Source organism: Mirounga leonina, unplaced genomic scaffold, assembly GCF_011800145.1.
Source record: "Mirounga leonina isolate KUSES-001 unplaced genomic scaffold, KU_Mleo_1.0 Mir_168, whole genome shotgun sequence".
NCBI classification, from domain to species: domain Eukaryota; kingdom Metazoa; phylum Chordata; class Mammalia; order Carnivora; family Phocidae; genus Mirounga; species Mirounga leonina.
Window position 1 is genome coordinate 54,881,192 of NW_023270426.1, and position 21,337 is coordinate 54,902,528.

The window sequence follows — 21,337 nt, forward strand, 5'->3', positions numbered from 1 at the left end:
TATAATATAATATAATATAATATAATATAATATAATATAATATAATATAATCTGTTCAAAAATAGATTCTTGCTTTTCCCCACATTGGGGTGATTTTTTCTCTCTAATGATACTTCCATCCTTCTAAGTTTCTATTCAAGTCTGATGTATTAGTTTAAATCTTAGGACTTCCCTCTCTATTACTCAAATATAAAAAAAACCATCATCAAACGACAATTCAGTTGACACTAAGGTTAGTGTCAATTCACTACCTTAATGTGATCTATAAATGTGCTCCTGGCCCCTCCCCACCTCTATGGCTTCATCTTGTCCAACTCCCTCCCTCACTCAAATCTTTCCACTCATCTGGTCTGCGTTCTGACCTCCAATCCTTCACGTACTTTCATGATTCACAGCCCTTCCAGAGGCTGTACTCTCTGCTTGGGGTGTTCTACCCTCTGCCTTCTTGCTTCTATTTTGATAAAGGTTAATTTCTACTCAATGTCCATATTGAACCATAAATGTCACTTTCTCAATAAGGTCTTATGAAACATCTTTCTAGTCTAAATTATGTTTTTCTATTACATTTCCCTAAAGTACTCCCCCATCTTTTTCCTATATAACCTTTATCATAGTTTGTCATGACACTTTTGTAATTATGCCTTGTTTAACATAATCTCAAACACTAAACCATATGCTCCATGACAGTATGAATCTTGTCTATTTTGCTAACTACTATATCCATGGGTCCTAAAGTTGCTGATGATTTGGACTTCCAAGGTAAGTGCAATAAGAATGCTTTGCTTGTTTTGTTTGCAATGTGGAGAAAATCTTATTTTAAAGAATAATTTCTAATAAGCAATATGAGCTAAATTATATTTCAAAATTAACTATGTTTTCAGGTAATAAAGTAAAAATTAAAGCAGTTTCAAAACATGAACAAATTGTTACAAAGTACAGCAATATAGTATTATAATACATGTGATTATTGTAGTTTTTGAAATTTTAGTCATTTTTATAAAGATTTCACATGGCAGGGGAATTATTAAAAAATCAGTAAGAAGATTTGCAGCCATTGCATTTTCTCACTTTTTATCCTTTTCAAAATATTGCATGCTAATATGTATATATTTTCCACAGGCATGCCTTTGAACAAATGGTTGTTCACTAACAATACGTCATTTCTTTTGTGGTATAGTTTATTAGTTTGCTTGGAAGGCATTGGAATTCAGAGTTGGATACTAAAAAAATTTTAAGAGCACAGAAATTATTGAACTTTTGAAAGTTAGCACTGTAGTAGGTTGGGTTAATCTTAGGCAATTATTAGATAAACTATTCAATTGGTTATTTAAATGAAACATTTTTAAGTAAACGACAATAAAAGGAATAAGCAAGAAATATTGAGACTATCTACTGAAATATTATTTTCAGTAATTTTATTTTTTCCTAAAATTATAAAACATAATTTTATTTAAAACTGTATCATTTAAACATATTCTAAAATATGTTGGGATTTTTACCATACTAAATAATAATTATCATTGATTTGTGATTACCAACTAATAAAGCTTCTAACTTAAAAAAAAAAAAAACTAGTGATATTTAGGAGAGTATATATTATCTTGTTTTAGGGAATGGTTTGCTTATTGGTTGTTTTATTTATTTTGCTGTTAAGTAACTGAAATGGAATACTTTTATGCAGGTCCAGAGTTATACATTTAGTATGCAAAACTTGGTAGATGAGAAAATAAGATACTCAGAGCAACATTTTCTCATCAACTTAACCTTTATATTTTTCTTTTCTTATTAAGTACATTTAAAACTGCATGAAGGGGCACCTGGGTGGCTCAGATGGTTAAGCGTCTGCCTTCAGCTCAGGTCATGATCCCAGAGTCCCACATCGGGCTCCCTGCTCAGTGGGGAGCCTGCTTCTCCCTCTGCCTCTCTCTCTCTCTGTCTCTTATGAATAAATAAATAAATTAAAAAAAAAAACTGCATGAAATCTGAATTTTTTGTAATAATTTGAAAATGTGTTTTGGAGAATGAACAATACACCCATGATTATATGATTGTGATTATGCAATTCTTTGTAATTTCCTGTATATAATTTACTCCCTTCTTTATAGAATTTATTTCTAGCTGGTTCAGTTTCACTAAAAGAGTATCTGGAAAAAGTTAAAAGATTCTTTATGCTTTCCAATGTATCAGGAATATCAGCCTTGATAACACTGTGGTAAAAGTTCTAGGACTCAGCTAAGAGCCCTACTATTGTCTTCCCCTCCTCTCCTCCTGTTTTCCTGCAAATTAAGATCCAGTTGCTCTGTCTGCAAAGCAGTTTTCCAGGTGTCTCCAAGTCTAAGTGAAAAAAAAAAACGACAGATGAAACATAAAAATGGAAAAGGCTTAAAAAATGAAAGGCAGAAAAATGAATCAGGTTGGGCTCAGTGTAGTGTGTACAGTCTTGCCTTAATTTTCTTACCGACACCTGTTAGGATCAATATAAATGATAAAATGCAGATCATTAGTCCTAAAATGAAATTCTATTAAAGAAAATATCACACAGTATAGCTTTTTAAATGCTCAGTCACTCAATTTCGGCAGCGCCAAGTCATTAAAAAATAATTTTATAGGTCTGTGCAAGCTGAGCCATGGATATTTGTTTTTCCTAAGATCTTAAATATACAATTTTAAATACTGGGAAAGATAAACAATAAAGACTTCCTGCAGATAAGAAAATAAATGATTCAACTACTATTACATCAAAAGTGATCCAGGTTTACTTAGAGAGAGCCAAAGAAGAGAGAGAAGCCCTAGAAAACTTGGCAACTCTTCCTTAGCCAAGGATAAATATTAGAGAAAAAAGAGAATGCAGTGAATGGTGCCTAGTTATCAAAACATACTGTCAACATCCTAACAAATCCTTCTTTTCTTTCTTGCAGGATTTTATAATTTGAAATACAAAAACTGACAAATCTTACTCATGTCACTAAATATATTTAATATGCTATTTTCTCTTTCTAATAAACTGTTGGTTTATTTTTCCTAAAGCAAATTCCTTGAAGCAACTGCCCCATAAATATTTTTATTCTATTTTTATTAGCTAATATTTTGAACTCCTCATACTTAACCCCCTGCTCTTCTGTCCTCGCTGACAGAAATGCTCTTTCCCTATCCCTACATGCTGTCTCTCTCGACAGATAGGCCTTCCTGATGACCTCATTTATATTACACTTTTATACCCTCCCCACAACTCCTTATTATATTATTTTAGACTGTTTTCTTTAAAACAAATCACAATTTAAAATTAGTTTTGTTATTTGTATTTATTTATTCTGTCTTCTCTCTCATGAGACTCTATTGGCCCAAATAGCAAGAACTGATGGATATACTACTACCTAGTGCTTTGAATATTTTCTGACATATAGTAGGCACTTAATAAATATTTGTTTAATTGCAGCATGTGTTTTTTTTATAAAGGGAAAGAACAGTGGAGGCGACATTTTATTATTTTATATACAGTTTCCAACTACATTTTCTTACTTTAGCATTCTTACTTTTACTTAATAAAAACTTATTTTTATTAACCTTAAGATTTATATTTATTTATATTCTTTTACTAACTTTATTAACATTGATGTTAATGTTTGTCTTGCCTCTCCAATAACACTGTAACCCACGTGCGTATTTGTCTTCTCCTTTTTAAATCTTTCCCAGGACCACCAGGGCCACCAGTATAAAGACAGTGTTATTAGTGTTTGTTGAAACTGAAAGAAAATGAAGAATAAAGAAAGGATTGAAGAAAGGAAGGAAAGAAGAAGGAAGGAAGAATTGAAGGAACAAGGCAAGTATTGAGGAATAACTTTTGATATAATGGGCCCATTACAGAGGTTTATTCCAAAGAAACATGTAAAATATAACCCACTTATTTAAGAGGTAATTATTTTTTTTAACTTTCTGCTAAGTTTTTTCTCTATTTTTTTAAAAAAATAAATTAATACACAGTGGAATTAACTTTTTTCTTTTTTATGCAGTCTGAGCTTTAGCTCATCTATAAATTTGTGTAAGCACCACAGATATTTACAGTATTTGAAATGGTTCTGTCACCCCTAGAAAACCCCATGTTCCTCTGTAGTCAAACCCTCTCACTAGCCCCTGGAAACCACTGATCTGTTCTCTTGCCTTATAGTTTTGCCTTTCCTGGGATGTAGTATCAATAGGCCAATACACTATATATTTATATATTTATGCCTTGTTTAACATAATCTCAAACCACTCTTTCACCCAGGATACTTTTGAGATTCATCCATGTGGTGTTTACCTACAGTTTGTTCTCTGTTATTAATGTGTAGCATTTCACCATGTGGATATGTAAGAGTATATATCCCACTGAAGGACATAATTGGCTGATTCCAATCTTTGGTTATTATGAACAAAGCTGTATCAACATTTGTAGACAAGTTTTTATCTGTGCATAAATTTTTACTTCCTTAAGATAAAAAACTAGAAATCGCTTAAAAACTAGAATTGCTAAATCGTAGGGCAACTATATGCCCAGATTTTATAAGAAATTGCCTAAATGTTAACTTTGTTTCATTTCTATTAAAACAGTGATGTATGTTGCTGACACTCTTCACCTTGTCAGTAATGCTAATTCTGTGTGTGTGTGTGTGTGTGTGTGCCTGTCACCATTCTAAGAGGTGTGCTGTGGTATCTCACTGATGTTACCATTTTTATTTCCCCACTGACTACTTATGTTGAGCATCTTGTTGTGTGCTTATTTGCCATCCTGTATATCTGCTTTGTTGCTTCACCTTTACACATATTTTGCTCATTTTGAAATTGACTTGTTTCCTATTGATGAGTTTTGAGCATTCTTTACATATTCTTGATAGAATTACCCTGTTTGATATCTGACTTGCAAGTATTTCCTCCTAATCTGTTGTTCGTCTTGAGATTTCCTTAAGAATGCCTTTGGCATAGCAAACATTTTTAATTTTGATGAAGTCCCAATTACCATTTAACTCATTTATAGATCAAGCATTTGGTATCACATCTAAAAACTCTTTGCCTAACCCAAGATTACACAAAAATTCTCATGTTTTTCTCACTGAAGTTTTACATTTTATAATTCAATGTGTGATCATTTTGAGTAGGATGTATGTTATAGGTCAAGATTCACTTAAAAAGAAACATACAAATCTCTAAGTGTGTTCATTTGCTTAAAAAAAAAAAAACTATCCTTTTTTCATTGATTGCCTTTACACTTTTGACCATATTTGTTTAGGTCTATTTCTAGAATGTGTTCTACATCTATATGTCTGTCCTTCTGCCAACACCACATTTTCTTTACTACAATAGCTTTATTGTAAATCTTAGAATCAGGTAGTGTGAGTCTTACAATTTTTTCTTTTCCAAAGTTGATTTGGCTATTTTATGTCTTTTCCCTTTTCATAAAAAATTTAAAATGTCTATAAAAAGCTTGCTGGGATTTTTTTTCAGGAATTGCATTTAATGTATATATCAATTTAGGGAAAATTAACATCTTAAGGATGTTGAGACTTCTCATTCATGATATATGCCTTTCCAATTATTTAGGTCTTCCTTTATTTCTTTTTCAGGATTTTTACTTATCAGCATACAAATCATGAATATATTTGTAAGATTTATATCTACAAACTTCATTTTGTTGGAGCAATTGAAAATATTTTTAAAAAGTATTTCTAATCACTGATTAGTAGTATACAGAAATATGATTGGGGGTGCTTGGGTGGCTCAGTCGGTTAAGCATCTGCCTTTAGCTTAGGTCATGATCTCAGGGTCCTGGGATGGAGCCCCACATCATCGGGCTCTCTGCTCAGCGGGGAGTCTCTCTCTCCCTTTCCCTCTCCCCTCCTCCCCACCTCGTGCTCTCTCACACGCTCTCTCTCTTTCATACAAATAAATAAAATATTTTAAAAAAAGAAATATGATTGTACTTGGTAGCTTGTCCTTACTAAACTCATTCATTAATTTTAGGGACTCAAAACTTATTAGTTTTAGGAGCTCTTTGGTAGATTTCTTGATATTTCAATTTAGAAAATTGTATCTGCAAATAGAAACAGTTTTACTTCTTCCTTTACAAACTGTAATTTTTTTTTCCTTATTACACTGACCAGGATTTTAAGAACTATACTGAATAATAACGAGAGTATAAATCCCTGCCTTGTTCATGATCCTACGGTAAAAGCATTTAGTATTTCACCCTAGGATGCTATCTGTAGGTTTTTGCTAATGCCCTTCATCAGGTTCAGAAATTTCTTTCTCTTCCTAGGTTGCCAAAGGTTTTATCTTAGATACTGAATTTTGTTAAATATTTCTGCATCAGTTGATAGGGTCATATTTTTAAAAATTGTTTAATTAGTCTATTAAAACTGTGAATCACATCGATTGATTTTTGAAATTGGAAATTGGCTTAATATTCTAGATAATCCCTATTTGGTGACAGTTGATTTCATGTATTTCTGGATTCAATTTGTAATATGTTGTTAAGGATTTAGTTCCTATGTTTGTAAAGGATATTAGTCAGTAGTTTTCTCTCCTTTAATGACTTTGGATGACTTTGGTATCAGAGTAATGCTGGCCTCATTAAAGGATTTGGGAAGAATTTCTTTCTCATTATTTTCTGAAAGTGATTATATGCAATTGCTATTAACTTAAAAAAAATTTGATGGAATTTGCCATCTGGGCATCAGATTTTCTTTTTCAGAAGGTATTTAATGATAAATAAATTTCTTTATTGATATGGCACTATTCAGGTTATCTGGCTCTTCTTGAGTGAGTTTTTGATAGTTACTGGCTTTCAAGAAATTCATGGTCCATTACACTGAAACTGTTGAATTTATGCACATGGAGTTGTTCATAGTATTCTACTACTTTATATTCCTCTATGTAATATCCCTTTTCATATCTGTGGGATCTGTATAGATACCTTCCTTTTATTCCTGTAATTATTAGTTTATGTCTTTTGTCTCTTGTTGTTGTTTTTCAACTTGACTAGAGTTTATCAATTTCATTAATCTTTTCAATGAACCAATTTAGAGGTTTATTGATTTTCTCCATTGTTTGTGATTTTCGATTTCACTGATATCTGCTATTTATTATTTCTCTTTCTCCTGTTTGCTTTGGGTTTGTTTTTTTCTTCTCATTCTAGTGTCTGAAGGTAGAGCTTATTTTACTGATATGAGACTTTTCTTCTTTTCTTTTTATTTTTAATTAACATATAATGTATTATTTGTTTCATGGGTACAGGTCTGTGATTCATCAGTCTTACATAATTCACAGCACTCACCATAGCACATACCCTCTCCAATGTCCATCACTCAGCCACCCTACCCCTCCCACCCCCCTCCACTCCAGCAACCCTCCGTTTGTTTCCTGAGATTAAGAGTCTCTTACTGTTTGTCTCCCTCTCTGGTTTCGTCTTGTTTCATTTTTCCCTCCCTTCCCCTATAATCCTCTGTCTTGTTTCTCAAATTCCTCATATCAATGAGATCATATGATAATTGTCTTTCTCTGATTGAGAGACCTTTCTTATTTTCTAATATAAACATGTAATATTATAAATGTCCCCTCAAGATCCTTTCAGCTGCATCTCACTCATTTTGGTATGTGTATCCTTATTTTGTTCTCTTTGAACTATTTCTAATTTTCCTTAAGACTTTCCTTTTATCAATGTATTATTTATATGTCTTGCTGATCTTTCAAACTAATTGTGAGACTTTCCATATATTTTCCTGGTATTCATTTCTAGCTTAATTTCACTATGGTCAAATATTATGCACTTCAAAATACTATATATTCTATCTGATACATTAGAGTTATATCAATATCAATGAGTTCAAATCAGTTGATAATATTTCTCAAATCTCTATCCTTACTGATAGTCTATCTACTTTTCTAATCTATTGCTTTTAATACAGTATTGAAGTTTCTTGCTACAACTGTGGATTTGCTCTTTTCTCCTTGAGTTTTATTAGTTTTTTTTAAAGACTTTATTTATTTATTTGACAGACAGAGACACAGCGAGAGAGGGAACACAAGCAGGGGGAGTGGGAGTGGGAGAAGCAGGCTTCCCGCAGACCAGGGAGCCCAATGTGGGGCTTGATCCCAAGACCCTGGGATCATGACTGGAGCTGAAGGCAGTGATCCAGTCATGAAGGCAGCTTAACAACTGAGCCACCCAGGTGCCCCAGTTTTACTAGTTTTTTACTTCATGTATTTTGTAGCTCTATTGTTATGTTTATATATAATAAAATTATTGTATCTTCTTAGTGAAACAAGCTTTTTATTATTGTGCAATGCCCAGGAAAGTCTATTATTATGAAGTCTACATTGGTTGATATAAATATGGCCCCTATTGCTTTCTTTTGCTTAATGTTTGCATGGTATATATTTTTCTATCCTTTTCCATTTAACCTATTTATATCATTATATTTAAGTGGGGTTTTTATATCTAGCTTAGAGTTGGCTCTCTTTTTTTTTTATTTTTTTTAAAGATTTTTTTATTTATTTATTTATTTGAGACAGAGAGAATGACAGACAGAGAACATGAGAGGGAGGAGGGTCAGAGGGAGAAGCAGACTCCCTGCCGAGCAGGGAGCCCGATGCGGGACTCGATCCCGGGACTCCAGGATCATGACCTGAGCCGAAGGCAGTCGCTTAACCCACTGAGCCACCCAGGCGCCCCTAGTTGGCTCTCTTTTATTTGTCTAAACAATCCCCATCTTTTAATTGGTTTGTACAGACCATTTACATTTAATTTAATTATTAATATGTTTGGATTTAGATCTACCCACTCATTCATTTCTTGTTTTCTGTTTATCCTCTTTTTTTGTTGCTCTGTTTCCTCTTTATAGCTTTCATTTTGATTATTATTTTTTTTTTAATAGAGAGTGCATGAGAGAGAAAGAGAGAGAGAGGACGAGCGGATGAGGGGCAGAGGGAGAAGCAGACTCCTAGGTGAGCAGGGAGCCTGATGTGGGGCTCAATCCTGGGACTCTGGGATCATGACCTGAGCTGAAGGCAGATGCTTAACCAACTGAGCCACCCAGATGTCCCTATTTAAATATTTTTAGTATTCTATTTTATCTATTGAGTTTGTAACCATATCTATGAATAGTTTTTGTGTTTTTTTTTTTTTTCCATTGGTTGCTTTAGAGATTACAATACACATTCTAAACGCTTCATGATGTCAAGGATGATGAAGTGTCCAAGATTTTGCCTCATGACACAGCAGGCAGCATGAACTTTATATTCATACCCGTTCCCCTTTCCTCTCAAATTCCATACAGGCTACATGAAGAGCCCAGATGGATGCTGCACACACACTGGGTTTGCACTGTTGCTGAAAAACTAAGAGATGGGGAATTCACATTTTTATAATAGCCACAAGCACACTTCCCAGGATGGAGATATTATTTTATCACACTGGAATAAGTAAACCTGTCTTCTACTCTGGATAGATACACTGTATCTGTCTTCAAAGGCTGTTCAGTATACAAGTATTCTTGAAGAGATATTCTGAAACAATATCTCTGCTCACAAAATATAAAAACACAAAAGACCCACAGACAACTGTTTCCAACAATAGCCATCCCTCATTTCAATATCTCAGCTTCTGTCAAGTTTTCTCATGATACATCCCTCTGTTGGTCACTCTGATTAATGCGAAGTATAGAGGTTAATTTAATTGGCCTTATATAGTAATTAAGGCTACTATCAAGAGGACTCCAAGAAGCAGGTTAATACCAGTCTTCAGTACTGACCTCAATCATGCTTCTCAGAAGTCTTAGAGCCAACCAGGCAAACAAAGCCCATAAACCATCACAGTTGTCTTAAATTTCTGTATTGACCTTTCTACTTGACCTAATGCATCAATCTAGGTACAGTAGAATGTATTAACTATTGCACAGACTGTTTTGGCCCATAAAGGGAAAACAAGGTAAATTCTATCATTCATAACAACACTGACCAGTGAGTTGAGGCTGATATGAATGACTTTTAGTGCTGAGGTAATGCCACTGATAAACACAGCTGAAGTCAAGGACATATTTCATACCACCTTATCAACTTCAACACTGCTCTTGTAGGGAAAACTGCTCACAGGGTGGATGTATATGATTCAGTTATCCCTCCGGGAACTTTCTTAAGTATCATTTTGGAGAGATATCCAGAGTCCTCTATTAATATTTCCTTAAGAATCAGGAGGTCTTTTATGAACACCCCTAAGGTGTATATCATCTTGTTTTGGAGAGGGAGACAAATTAATGCCTGGCTCCCAGAGTGCAATCTCGAAGGAACACATGATGACATCACGCCCAAGGAAGAAATTGTGATATTTTGTTTGTTTGTTTTATAGGTATTGGTACCTATATCATTAGGGATCATAGTTTTAAAGTTACTCTTAATGGGCCTTCTGACTGGCTCATAAGCCATAGCATTCCAACAGGGGTGGGACTATGGTGAGACAAGTGGGGTGACCGGGGTGCAAAATGTAAAGAGTTATTTATATTTTCAGGTTCATGCAGGTGCTAGTGCTAGTCCTGGTCATGGGTTTTAATTAAGTTCAAATAGTTTAGTCTAGTTTTTTTTTTTTTAATTTTTAAAAAACTTTTTGAGGGACTGCCTGAAAGCAGTCAGTCCAATCTAACTTATTTATCTACCCCAGAAGATGTGGCATTTGCTCACCCCAAGGAATAACAGAGTGACAACTATGAGAATGGGGATGAGGAAGACATCTGGAAGTGCTGAAAGGCTTTTCAAGCAGGAGGTGCAGAAAATGAGGCTATCCCCTGTTGCTTCTAACAGAATTCTTAGAAATATTAAAGGGAATGTTGATTAAATAGTGGTTTGAGTCATCAGGCAAAGAATAACATATTTAGAAGTCATTTAAATTTAAGATGCTCAGAATAATTTGGAAGAACCATACCAGGGAGTTTGTTTTTGTGAGGAATTCTTTAGGCACTACTTTTGAGTCTGGAATGGAAGATACAAGGGAGGAAAAGACATATAGAAAATGCACCGCTCTTTTGTTTGTACTTTGTGTTCTGGTTTCCTTTCCTAATTCATCTTCTGCCATTTACTTTTCAGAACACCCAGATAGTTGCTCTACACATTTCATTTTGGTTTTGATAGTCAGCACTGCTATAATTAAAAAAACACAAAATACAAGGTATCAAGTTAAATTTTAATTTCAAAGAAACAACAACTATTTTGTTATGATAAGTTTGCCCAAAATACTGTAAGGAGCATACTTTTACTAAAAAAAAAAAAATGTTGTTTATCTGAAATTAAAACTTAACTAGATGCTCTATATTTTGTGTACAGAATCTATGAGAGAGATTGAGTGGAGTGGAATTATACCATCTTAGAATCAGAACCAAAGATGTATACCAAAACACTGCTCTTATAACCAGAAATGTAAATACTCAAACTCTTAAACACTAGTATTTAGACAAATGATTTTTGGTACATGTATTTGATGGAATAACGTGAAGTCTTTAAAAAAAAAAAGTAACAGAAGAACAGTTGATTACGTACTAAAATGTTCATACTTCATCACTACATAAAGAAGTTCTACCATAGCTAGCTAGACAGGTAGACAGTATGATAGATATGTTCTCCTGTACTCTTGGTATGTGCCTGCTAAAACAAAATTTAAATAAAAGCCTGAGTCTTATGTCCAAATTTCAATTAAAAAAAAAAAAAAAAAAACCTCATCATACTTAGAACAAAGGAGATCTCAAACTGGATGAGAAAAGATAATCAATAGATGCCAGCATCAAGATGGCAGAGATGTTGGAATTACCTGACAGTCATTTTAAGGTGTGAATCATAAAAATGCTACAACAAACATTTATGAAATGCACTGGAAAAAATTAAAAAAGAGAAATTCTTAGCAAAGAAAAAAAATTACAAAGAGCCAAACAGAAACCCAGAAGTGTATAATACAATAGGAAAACCAATGAATGAGTTCACTAGCAGAATGGAGAGAATGTAGAAAGAATCAGTGAACTTAAAAATTGAACAATGGATATTACCCAGTGTGAACAATGACAAGAAAATGAAATGGAAAAAAAAATGAAGAGAGTCTCCAGGACATGTGGGACTATAACAAAAAGTCTGGCAATCATGACATTGGAGTTCCTCCTTTTATAAGGAAAAAGAGAAAAATAGTTGAAAAAGCATTTTTGGAAATAATGATAGAAAAAGTATCCAATTTGGTGGATAAACTAAAATTAGAAATTTAGGAAGATAAGTAAACCTCAAATAGAATAATTACACTCAAGAAAATTCATACCAAGACACAAACAGTCAAACTTATGAAAATTAAAGCCAATGAAAAAAATAATCTTGAAAACAGCCAGAGAGAAATGATACATTCCTTAAAGGAGAAAAAACTTGAAATGATGGTGGATTTCTCAGCAGAAGGAACATGTCCTAAGAAGTGACACAATATTTTTTCAAGTGATGAAAGAAAAGAACTCTGAACCTGGAATTCTATATCCTACACAAATGAAGAAGAAATCAAGACCTTCTAAGATGTGGGAAAACTAAGAGAATTTCTCACAAGTACATGTACCCTGAAATAATGGCTAAACGAAGTTCTCTAAACAGAAATAGAATGATAACAGAAAGAAAATATGAACATCAGAAGCAAAGAACTACCATGAACAGAGAAAAAATATTAGTAAATATAAAAGACTTTCCTTTCTACAGTTTTTTAAATTGTTTGAAATTAAAGCAAAAATTATAATCCTATCTCATTTATTTCTCAATGTATGCAGACACAATATTTCAGACAATTATATTAAAAGTGGGGGAGGGTAAATAGATGTAAAGAGAGGTAATGTTTCAACACTGCAAATAATCTGGTAGAGTGCTGACATCAGTAGGCTTGGTAAGTTATATATATAAGTTTTATATATATGTATCAAATGTTATTCCTGGGCTGGCCAATTGAAAAGCTATACAGGGGCGCCTGGGTGGCTCAGTTGGTTGGGCGACTGCCTTCAGCTCAGGTCATGATCCTGGAGTCCCGGGATCGAGTCCCGCATCGGGCTCCCTGCTCGGCAGGGAGTCTGCTTCTCCCTCTGACCCTCCTCCCTCTCGTGCTCTCTGTCTCTCATTCTCTCTCTCGCAAATAAATAAATAAAATCTTAAAAAAAAAAAAAACTATACAAAGAGATATTCAAAAACATTACAGATAAATGAAAATGGAGTTCTGGGGCGCCTGGGTGGCTCAGTTGGTTAAGCGACTGCCTTCGGCTCAGGTCATGATCCTGGAGTCCCTGGATCGAGTCCCGCATCGGGCTCCCTGCTCGGCAGGGAGTCTGCTTCTCCCTCTGACCCTCCTTTCTCTCATGCTCTCTGTCTCTCATTCTCTCTCTCTCAAATAAATAAAATCTAAAAAAAAAAAAAGAAAATGGAGTTCTAAAAAAATGTTTAAGTAACCTACATTAATGCAGAGAAAAGAAAGCACTGAAATTTTTAAAAAGAAAGATAATAACAATAAAAAGGTAAATGCAAGCCTTATATCAACAGTTACATTATGTATAAGGAATCTAAAAATATAGGGGCACCTGGATGGCTCAGTCTTTAAGCGTCTGCCTTCTGCTCAGGTCATGATCCCAGGGTCCTGGGATCCAGCCCCGCATCGGGCTCCCTGCTCAGCGAGAAGCCTGCTTCTCCCTCTCCAACTCCCCCTGTTTGTGTTCCCCTGCTCTTGTCACCTTGTTCAGCTTCAGCTGGGAACGTGCATTTGAGGACTCAAAGACTTTTTTTACTCAGTGCATGTCCGCAAATGATCAAGAACTGTGAGTATTGATTTTGAGGTTGCAAATAATGTTAAGCCCTGCATCGGGCTCCCTGCTCTGCGGGGAGCCTGCTTCTCCCTTTCCCACTCCCCCTGCTTGTGTTCCCTCTCTCGCTGTGTCTCTCTCTGTCAAATAAATAAATAAAATCTTAAAAAAAAAAAGAGAATCTAAAAATATAAATTAAAAGACAGTGGTTGGCAGAGTGGATAAAAAAAATCATGACTAAACTATATGCTGTCTTTAGAAACTCAGTTGAAATATAATGAGATTTGTAGGTTGAAAGAAAATGATGAAAAGATATAATATGCAAACAACAGTCAAAAGGAGCAAGAGTGGCTACATTAATATCAGGTAAAATAGACTTCATATAAGAAGGAAAGAGGGCTATTACATAATTATTGAAGGGTTAATCCACCAAGAAGATATGACAATATTAAATATGTATATACAAAAAAAAAAGAAGAAGAAGAAATTCCAGTTAGTTAACATGCAGTGTAATATTAGTTTCAGGTGTAGAATTTAGTGATTCATCACTTACATACAACACCCAGTGAAAAGTGATAAAATTTAAGTGAGAATTAGACAAATCCACAATTAAAGTAGGAGACTTCCACATCCTTCTCTATACTTGTGATAAAAAATGACATAAAACTATATACACACACATTGTACCAATGTCAACCTCTTGGTTTTGATATTGTATTCTAGTTATGTAAATATAAGATGTAACCATTGGGGGGAAACTGGGTGAAGGCCCTCTCTGTACTATCTTTGCAACTTCCTGTGAATCTATAATTACATTCCACTGTCATTATTCCTGATAGTTATGTTCTATAAAGTCACCCTGAGCTTTAAATAAGCAAATACTGAGCCAATGTCTCTGGAGGAAAACCAAGGTTAGGCTCCTGTTAGCTTCTGGTCACATTTCACAAGTGATTAGTACATAACCTTGTTTTATGTATACTCCTGTTTAAATACACCTTATTTAATATGTATTTCTTTAAAATAATTAATTATATAAAGTATTTCTTTATCATAAAATACTAGCTTAGAAGGGTTTAACGATTTCCTGATGCAGGGTAACACAGCCATGAATTCCTTTGTCTTTTAGCTTTAGAACAATGCTGTCTATTATATTTTTTAATCATTCATCATTTCATGAATCTACAAATGTAGCCACTTTTCCATCTTTTTCATACCTTCATCACACACAACAGATGTTACGTGTAACTAAAGACGTTACTTCCCAGCACAGCTTCACATCTTCACATACATATTAGCAAAATTTTCTCTCTCTCTCTCTCTTTTTTTTTTTTTAATGTACCACATTGTTGATTACCACTGAACTCAGGGCCACTAGCATTATAACTCATGCCTGAACCAAGCTAATCTAACACAACATATTTTCTCTCTAAGTCACATCATGATATTCTTGTGCTTAGGAACACTAGATAGTATTTCAGCACACTACACTTGGGGGGCAGTTTAAACAATAAAATCACTAGCAAAAAGTTCAAAAATGCAAAAAAAAACATAGCACTAAATAGACCATAAAAGGACACTCGAGTATGAGAGCTCAAACAAGAAGGTAGAGTGTCACCTTGTTCAGCTTCAGCTGGGAACGTGCATTTGAGGACTCAAAGACTTTTTTTACTCAGTGCATGTCCGCAAATGATCAAGAACTGTGAGTATTGATTTTGAGGTTGCAAATAATGTTAAAAAGAGAAAAATGATCATTACCTGGGCTTATGGGGAGATGTTGGTTAAGAGATACAAAGTTTTAGTTGGGCAGGAGTAAGTTCCGTAGATCTAAGGTATAGCATAGTGACTATAGGTAACAATATTGTAAAGTATACTTGAAATATCTTTAGAGGGTAAATCCTAAGTGATCTCACCACACAGTCATACACAAGAAGTAATGGAAATGTTAATTACCTTGAGTGTGGTGATTACTTCACAGTGTATACAGATACCAAATCATCAGGTTGTACACCTTAAATATATACAATAAAAATACTGAGTGGATGAATTTGCAAATACAGAATCCACAAAGAATGTGGAATGTCTATTTCAAATTATAGAGCTAAAAACTTAAAAATTAAAAAACAAGTGACTGGAGGTTGCTGTGCATGAACATCTCACTACCATTCAAAATACAAACTAGCTAGTGGCCTCTTCTGGAATTGTCCAATACATAATAAGCACAATTCTACACAGCAACCATGGGCATTGCATATTCTAGGAGTACGTGGCACATAGTTTGACCATATTTGTAATTACTAAATCGAAAGCATTAGAGACAGACGTCCCTACTATGGGAGCTGGTGAGCGACAAAGGTGAAGCAACAAGTCATTGCACATTATTAAAAAATTCACAGATGTAATATTTTGGAAAGTGGTCAGGAAACGCGAAGCTAAACTGAAGAAACATTCAAAGGAAATCTTCGTCAATTCATGTGGTCCAGTGCTATTGGGAGAATAGCTTTTAAAAGTAGCTATTCTATTACTAAAGAGCCTTTTCAGCATTTAATTTTTTTTTAAAGTTAGTAAAAAGTGATCAGTACCAGCAGAGAAGATATTAATGAACTCCAGCAACTGTGGTTTAGCCTTAGAAACCAGAAGGTAAGCAACATATGTGTACTTTCTACAGAGTAAATAAATTAAGCAATTAAATGTGTTTTTCTAAGATCCTTGTCAGTTTCAAGTAGATATTAATTCCAAGAAAAATAAATTATGAATAAGACAAATGATATTTGGTTAGTGGAAATGTTTATGTTGGAAAATGAAGGATCAGGAAAAAGAAAAAGTAATATGCCCTTTAGGTTTGGCTTAGAAAATAAATTATGTGAAATAACAAAAATTTCTTCAGCAAAGATCACTAATGCTTTATAATCAGTTACTGATGTCAGTCAGCATGGCTATAGTGAGATGGAAAAGAAATCTAAGATAGCAGTCATTAAAATAAAGCTCTTATCAGTTGCCAATGTCTTTATCCACTTATTTTGTCACACATAGGCAAATAAAGGAGATTATGATTTGTTCTTCTAAAATAGGTTTTAAGTGTGTGGTAACATTTTAGTGACATACTCTTCTGTAACGAATTTAATTAACTACAAGCCCTGGGTTTATTACTGATAATTATCCTACCATTGCTTGCAAAATATACCTGTGGCTAATTTCATTATACTTGTAAGGCAACAGCCCTCTTGAAGATCAATATTCCGTTTATATGTCTGGTTTCTGCTGCTGGGTAGGCCTGATTAATTAAGCTTAGTGTCACATAATTTTATTTAATGGATTTAAAACAGGATAACTTCAGGTCACAGAGAATAGACAGTGATTTCACAGTTCAAAGGTTAGCATTAATGCATTTCAGTTAATATACTAAAATTAGTCAGTAATAGCAAGTAGTCATCCCTTGTTAGGTAACTTCTCCACTCTCAGCCATGTGAAAAGAAAATATTCTCAATATATACTTTACTTCAGTTGCTAGATCAGTGATTTCACAATGAAGACAATTATATATTTGTGTCTGAACTACTGAAAGAACTTGGAACTTTTTCAATTATATATTTTGTCCTCGTTAGTTAAAAACAATATAGATGTGCATTGTATCCATACACCATGAATTTCTTAAATAACACAGACTTATAATTTGAAATAATTAGGGTGAAGTCCAGACTGATTAAGGAAATCTAAATTAAAATATTTAAAAAGGGATGTAGTTTCATTACTGTTCCGTACTTCAAACAATGTTAATCACTGGATCTACCAACACCAGAGTAAATGAAAATACTTTTGAACTGTATGTAATGTTGCTAAGCCATTATGAGGGATTAAGGTACTTTGTTCTTCAAGAAGTGGGCATAGTAATTTTTCATAGAATTTTGTGAAAACCATTAATTGCATGGTGTACTTCCTTCCTTAAATAGTAATGACAGGAATCACAAATAAAACACTCAAATAATGCATATAGTATGTCAGGCACTTCACAAGCTTTACATATATTCCCTTATTTACTCTTCACAGAAATATTATGAGATAGGCACTATAATTACACTCATTTTACAATTAAAGAAATGGAGGCAGAAAGATTAAATAACTTTCCCAAGGTCATAGAGCTAGTTAGTAGTGAGTTCAAGATCTAAATCCATACTGCCTTGCTTTAGAGCTCATGTTTCATATCTACACTTTCTTCCCCAAACATTTAGTAACATTGCTGGTAAATTTTAGATCTTGGGCAAGAATTATACTCCTGTTTTTATACTTTTTGTGCTGACTCACTTTCATATTTGATGCTCCTATAAATAACAACATGAAGATAGGTCATATTTAAACTTTTCAGGAGGAGGGGGTACCCTATAAATGTGAGGGAACCCACAGACTATTTAGCAAGACAGATAGGTGAATATATACACAGATACGTACATTTCCACACTTTCATAAAATTTAGTCTACAGGCTGCCTGAAGCTCACCTTGTAGAGCCCAGTTTAAAAACTCTTCCCTATGACCTACTCTACTGATCCTGTCTTTATTTAAAATTTTGATATTCTATCAATCATGGGTGTCTTTGCATTAAATTTGATTTTTCAAAATGCGTTAACACATTTATCTTGATTATGTCAGGTTTTTGTTTGTTTGTTTTGTTTTGTTTGGTGTTCTCATGCCCAGGACTTGGAATAAGTGAGTGAGGCACTGGTGTCCCAGGCTTACAGACCAAACTCTGAAACATGAGTAGATTTTATTGTGTCCAATAAAGGCAATGAAAGCTAACTTCTAAGGTCCTCTGGCTCTCTGTATATTACTAATCATGTGAATATAAACAGATGAAGTTTATGGCCAATTTTCCTTAATGCAGTAGACTAACAGCTCAATGATTAGTTATTCCTAAATTCTTCATCTTGATATAACAAAATAATATTAAATAAAAAGGACCTATTTCATAAAATACTATTTTTATAATAAAATTTAGATATTTAATATGGCAAGTGAGATTCTGTCATTATTCTGATGTATTTTCAGTTTCTGAAAAGAAAAAAATTCCTATGTAACATAATGATTTGGGATTACACATATATTTCATAATATCACATGTTTAATACTCATTAATGATTACCTATGATTAAAACCTATGAATGACTCATCATTTCCACTTGTGCCATTTAACTATAAAATATTCTGTAACAAATCACTGGCATTGTTCTGAGCCTTAACCCCATAGGCTTTCGTCCATGATAAAATCTTAAAGTCCACATACTGGTACAAGTTTTCTACCCCATAATCCACATACCATACCTTATTATAGATTATTAATCTATCAGTCTTTAATATAGGACTATGAATTATTTCATAAGTATTCTAATGACAGCAATTTCAAAGAAGAAAACAAAACAATATTAGAAAATACTGTGGGGGCACACTAAATTATTAGTTGGTGAGAGCCACCTAGTCTTGGCGAGGTATTACAGAAGGAAGTCTAGAGAGACGAGGGGATAGGTTGAGGGGTTTAAAACCTGAGGCGCAAACAACTGAAAAGGAGCTTGGGATAAACAAGGAAAAATATGCTGTAACTGTTTCTAAATACTTAGGTTCAGTGAATTGTCATTACTGTACACATTCATTTTGTAATATAACACTTATCTTTATAAAACAAGATTGTCATGGAATACCTTCAATAGTCAAATAAAGAAAAAAAGACAGCATTGGTTATTTATGGCTGCAGAAGTAAACTCAGGAATAACATTTGCTGAGCATGAGAGGATAGTAAAAACTTAGAGTAATCAGAGATTTCATTTAGCTTGTAGAAGCCACCAAAATATTAAATACCTGCAAACCAATATAACTTAGAAATGGATTATAAATCTCAAAGGCTTTGGCTTTGTTAGAATAGGTATATAATTTATGCTCTTGGTTTATTGGGAATACTGATTTTTGAATATTCATTAACATTCCTATATCTATTATGAATCTAAGCCTATTTAGAATGTATCCATAATAGGACATGAGTGTGAGATTGAGAAGAAGAGGGAGGGAAGCAGGGAGCAGAGAGCACAACAACTAGAATTTCTTCCTTTTTACACATGATATTCTGAAGAAACACAATTGGCTTGATATTTATGCACTCATTCATTCATCAGATATTTATTGATTGATTGTCAAATGATCTAAAATTTCTCTGCTTAGACCATTTGGGTTTGAACTCACATTACTGTTCTTCTGCTGAAACTGGTAAAGCTTTACTGAAAAGTTTCTGATCACTTCACATAAAGAACTAAAATAAAATTATTTCACAATTGTAAAAACCATATAGAAAAGAATATTCTCTGTGGCATTGGTATAATTGTGGTTTGCTTTGGTGAGAAAATCTAAGAGGGAACGATGAGTGCCACTTCTGGATGGAAGTTCAAAGAACTGACATGTGCTTCACATGATGTTTTCCCTCTGACACAAGACTGATGGCAGGATTTCTTCTCCCGTCTAAGTGTCAGAGTGAAGACATGAAGTCAGGGAGCAGGGCCACAGATGACACATGATGGGCATATTACTTGAGGGAGAAATAAACTTTGGTTGTTGTAAACCACTGAGATGTGGGAGAAGTTTATTTGTGCTGCCTCATTACTTAGACAAAATTAACATACTCATTCCCCGTATGTTAAAAAGTTTAACTTCTTTTTAGAGCATAAGAATATCCTAGAAAATTGGTTAATATTATGAAGTGATGGACAACTATTCTCTGAGACACTTTTCATGATTGTGATCTTAATGTCATTTCTGGCTGATTGAAAAAAGAATTCCACAACACTTATTCTCCATGAAATTGCTTTGAGATTGTTGGTCATCTCAAACAGTACAAACTAGCCACCCATTATAAATATTACAAGATGTTCTTTTCACTTGACAAGGAAATTTGGAGAGAGGTAAAGATCATTAAAGGAGGAAAACAAAGTGGAATAGGAAAATGTAAAAAAGAGCCCATACGAAAATAAATCAAACACTGCTTCTCAAGTGTTGATGACAGCTTACTGCGACAAAAATTTAGATAAATTCTTATGCATCCCTTGCTCCTAGAATCTTATGTAAACTTTTGTATTCATTTTTCTGACAAACTTACAAATGTGGTTGCAAAAACCCAACAAATATATATCTAAATGACAAATAAAAAGCTGAAATTTAACATAGTTGTCACTTAACAGGACCATCATATGTCTGTCTGGACATCCATTATGTAGAAAAAACAGTGAGTGAGATTTTGCCTGAGAAACAAATAGATCACATTGTATCCTGAAGGACAACATTTAAATGAACTGGAATTATTTTTTTGAATGTGCCAAAAGCAGTAAAATTCTCAGAAAGGTGGGAATTTAGTTTGGAATCTACAGCAATTTATGAACGATGATAGAAGTACTACATAGAGGGTATAAATTTTGCAGAACCCCAATATTCTGAAAAATCTTGCTCCACTAAACTCAGATAACTTTTGAGATAACAGTATACTGGGGGCTAT